Raw genomic sequence first — 4,877 nt, 5'->3', positions numbered from 1 at the left:
TCGGGTGAAACATAAGCATCTCCTTCTGCAACTATCTGTGCATTTAGTTGTGGACCAATATTAGTCAAGTTGAAGCTCAGTGCAGTTGCATGAAGAGGGTTTACTACAAGGTAGTAACAGATGATTGCGTAGAAGAAGAAGAAAAAGAGAGAACAAAGTAAATTTTGAGATCGGAGGGGGTTCCACGAGTTGCAAACAGCCATGGCCATGGTTGGTTGAGGATAACTAGTTTTTGGTGAGTGATTTTGACATATAGATTAGTAGATAACTATAGATCATCTTTTGTACCAAAGTCTTGCAACTTCTGTGTTTTTTTTTTTTTTTTGGAACACAAGTCTTGCAACTTTGTTGAATCAGTCATTTTGTGTACTGTTTCATAGATATAATTTTCTTTTCATTGCGTGTATTCTTTTTAATCGCAAAAAATAGAAAACATTGCTTGGTAATATTTTTATTTATTTTTTATATTATTCATTTGGGGTCCTTCTCATGTGACATTTGAAAACGAAATGTTGCATTTAATTAAGTTCGGTGCAAGGCCGGCATTAGGAAAGGCCAGTAAGGCAGCCTTGAACTCTCGAATTCTTCTTAAAAATAGGTTCCTTAGATAATTTTAACTCTTATATTATGTTTGATTTATTAGAATGACATAATAATTTCATCATAATTTTCATTCCCACATTTGGTTCACTAAAAATTTATTAAAAATTATATTACAAATAAAATTGTCATTGAATATGAATAGTTATTTTATAAAGAGTTTAATGAATAACTATTTCATTTCATTCAATTTTAGTGAACCAAACATTATATTATAATATTAGTAGTTTAAAAATAAAATTTTATTGGAAAAGTTTTAAAAGCAATTGAATTGGTGAATTATTTAAAAGTAATAAATGGTTGTTTGTCAAATGTATGGATTATTTATAAAATATTATTAACTATACTAGTCACAATTTTCTTTAGAGAGAGAAATTTCTTAAAGTCAAAGTTGATCAAATTTTACATTACATCACAAAAGTTTATCAAAGTGACATTGTTTTGGTCTAAGTAGCACCATTAAACTTTTTCAAAATCTCATTTTAGTTGCATTTCTGTTAAATTTTACTTTTGTTGAAATTTTACTTTAGTAATGATAAATGAAAAGAATGGTGACATTGTAACTTGACATAAAGTTTAAGGGATCGACTGTTACAATTAAAAACGAAAGGATTGAAATGATATTATCATAGAAGTACCAGGGTGTTAAGTGTAATCTTTTGACGGGTTTGCCCTCTTTTGTTGTCTAATCGAGATTTTATTTTATTTTTAAACGATTGCTTTGTCTTCATGTTTACAAATTAAAAGCTTTATTTACAGCTTTACCCCAGTTATTACTTGAATTTGCAGTTTTGTCTCGTGGGTTTGATGGGTTGGTTTCCTTTTACTGTTTAGTTCTTGTATCTTTGTTGGTTTTTTTTGGTCCATTTTTCTCTTCCATTTAATTCAATAAATTAGTGTGCATTAGTGTTCTGTTCACTGGTTTTTAATTCTTTATTTTTTACTGTGTTTAACCGACTCCATTTGATGGGACTTAAGACTTGGTTTGATTTGGTTTATTTTTTACTGTGTTGGAAACCATGTAGTAAATACACATGGCGTGACCTCGGTGTACACATGGTATGGTCTAACCTTGAAGATCACATGGTCCATCCACACATGGTTTACTCATGAAGAACACATGATATTAGACATGTGGTACACATGGTGTGCCCTAATCATGAGGTACACATGATTTGCCATATATACTTATATAAGGGCTCATACTCAGCATTTTGTAGACACACTAAAAATAATAAGTTCTCTCTCTATTTATCTATCTTGAAGCTATTATCTTGAAAGCTCAGGAATTTGGAGTGTGGATCAATTTTTGAAAAACTCTAGTAGTTTCTCAATTGACGGGGAGTTTTCCAGACGAGACTCGTTATTCGAGCATCCGATCCAAATTGTTTCTGCATCAAGTAATATGATTACTTGTATATTTTTCCTTCATACTGATTTTGGTGAACCAGTTGATTTCCATTCTTTGCATAACAATGTTCAGTTTCAAATGATAAACTAACTTAGCAGCAAATGAATGGTTGAACGTGTATATATTTGACTCTCTGATTTGTATCTATTTTTTATGAGCAAAAACTTAGGGATGTATGGCCGATCTGTAGATGGCCATTTTTTTTGATAAAGCATATAGTAGGAAGATTGTTTTAAAAAGTAATCACTTTTACTCAGAGATCATAGAAACATTAACTAAACATGTATGCAATCAAATGTCTAGAAATATCAAAGACTGAAATAACACTGATCCAACCCTTAAAATGAAGATGAAAGCATGTTCAGTGGAGGAGCAAAATATGTTGGCACGGGCATTTTCGATGGGAGAATGGGCAATGGTGCTTCAAAAGTAAGGACATGAATTGCTTGCCTTATTGAAGGCCGGTTACTGAAATCCGGGTGAGCACACCACAGCCCGACGATCATCAACCGTCCCATCTGTCGATTATCAAATTCTGCACGTAGTTTCGGATCTGCAGCTTCAAGAATCTGTCCTACTCCATAGAGTTCCCAAACCCACTCCACCAGCACTATCTGACTCTCTTTGGCATTTGGGTCAATTGGTTTTCTTCCACAGGCTATTTCCAGAGCCACAATCCCAAAGCTGTACACATCGGATTCTCTGCTTGCTTTGCCTGTCGTGACACATTCAGGAGCCATGTAGCCCATAGTCCCAGCCAAGTCTGTGGTTTGTGGTACTTTTCCATGGTCAACAAGCCTGGCTAAACCAAAATCTCCGAGCCTAGCATTAAAACTCGAATCCAACATAACGTTGCTCGATTTCACATCTCTATGCATGACACACTGTTCCCATTCTTCATGTAAATACAGCAAAGCCGAGGCAAGGCCTTGAGCAATTCGGTACCTCACACTCCATGACAATACATTTTCTTCCTTGAAGAGAAGGGTATCTAGGCTGCCATTTGGCATGAACTCATAAACAAGTAGTAGTTCTCCTTTCTCATGGCACCAACCAAGCAGTTGCACCAAATTCCTATGTCTCAATCGGCTAATGATCTTCACTTCCGATGCATATTCCTTTATCCCTTGTCTAGACTCCCTCGAAACCCTCTTGATTGCGACATAGGAGTTCCAATCCCTCAAGAAGCCTCTGTACACCCCACCAAACCCTCCTTCTCCAAGCTTCTCATCGTCTGTAAAGTTCTTTGTCGCGCGAGCCAATTCATGATAAGGAAACTTCTTAGAACCCATTCCTTTCTCAAATTCATCGTCCATGGCTGCGTTGAATGCAGGATGGTTTCCACCATTCCCCTTTCCCCTCTTTACTCTTTTTTTCCATAAGTAAACTAATGACAAAACCAATCCGAAAATCACAACAGTTGCACCAAAAGTCACTCCTGCAACTTCTACTATTTTGTTAGTTCCTACTCGGGATGATGATGTGTGCTTTGTCATGGCTGCAATTGGATCAGTATGATTACTTCTGTCATACCCAATAGTCTGTAAACTTGAATTGAAATACCATGAGCAAATGTAATGTATCTCAGTTGAAGCTCCGGTGGTAGCCGAGAAGCCAAAAGCAACCCATTCCGGCAAGTATTTTCTCAGATTAACTATGTAGTAAATACCTAATTCAGCATTGTAACCTTTGAAAAGTACACTCAGATTATTTAATTTAGCATCATAACTAATCCAAGAATCAACTTTTTTTCCATCATGAATACTAGCAGGCAAAGGCTTAGTTGCGACAGAGGTTACAGAGTTGATGTCAATACCGATATGAGCGCCAGTGTCAGGGTCCCATTGGTTTGCAAATGTATCAAACTCAACTGCAACAAATGGAGGGCCTGTTGAGTTAGTTGTCTGGTTGTTGCTCGCAAGACTGTGACCAAGGCCAAGACCACCACCTTCAGTGTTTGGAGGTATATGGGAACCACTGGGAGCAAGGAAGAATGCAAGGCCATCACCGGTGATTGGACTTGAAATGTTTGTCGTAGAGATCACGAAGGAGAAATGAGTAGTGAAGTCAGCGAGATTTCCTGAGGCATTGTCCCAAAGGTGCAGTGATTCTGTATAGGTGGCTCGTCCTGTCTTCCCGCTCATGTCCTTGTCACGCTCGTTTAAGGTCAGTTGAATAGCTCCAGCCGCAGGATATGCATCTCCCTCAAAATTTATTTCATGGTTATTTGGATTGAAGCTGTCAAAGTTAAAAGACAAGGGAGAAACAAATGAGAACACTGACAGAAAGAATAACATGTAGAACATGAAGAGAAAAAATAGAAGCTGCTCTGGTGAACAGAGATGAGTATTTCTGGAGTTATAGGCAGCCATAATCAGGAGTAGTGTTTTATGGACTATTAGAAGCCTTCTTATTTTCTCATATGTTTTTGCTTTCTGTTTAATGTTTTCATTTTTTGGGAAAACACAAAAGTCTAATAGGAGGGTTGCAGTTTCAAAGTCATTTTTAATCATAATCTGCGAACGAAAAACACATGTTTCCTATTCTATGTTGAAGGCTTCAATTATGTTTGGAGTGTCAATTGGGTTGAGAGTTTGATATAATGTACAAAATTGTCTTCAAAAAATTATTTTGTTGGACTTGAGCAAAGTGACAATCCGCCTAGTCTACACGCCACAAGTCAATGTGGAGATTGGGCAGAGAAAGAAGGCTCATATAAGGAAAGTGACAATGAGCTTAGCAAATAAAGTCTCTTATTTGGAGACTTGGGATCAAACCCCTCCCCTTCATCTGGGTAAGAAGTGTATTGAATTGGGAATGTATTGTATCCACACACAAACAAATCCACTCTGTCACTAAAATTATC

General features: G+C 36.6%; 1 pseudogene across 1 annotated transcript; it reads right to left on the bottom strand.

Moving 5' to 3' along the window:
- Window positions 1-302: 302 nt before the first annotated feature.
- LOC114293820 (L-type lectin-domain containing receptor kinase IX.1 pseudogene) lies at window positions 303-4,591 on the bottom strand (annotated as a pseudogene). The gene has a single exon (XR_014347338.1). The product of XR_014347338.1 is annotated as an L-type lectin-domain containing receptor kinase IX.1 pseudogene (transcript).
- Between the last annotated feature and the right edge of the window lie 286 nt (window positions 4,592-4,877).

This window comes from Camellia sinensis, chromosome 12, assembly GCF_055761805.1.
Source record: "Camellia sinensis isolate YWXY chromosome 12, ASM5576180v1, whole genome shotgun sequence".
Lineage (NCBI taxonomy): Eukaryota > Viridiplantae > Streptophyta > Magnoliopsida > Ericales > Theaceae > Camellia > Camellia sinensis.
This window is presented reverse-complemented; position numbering and strand designations above follow the sequence as displayed.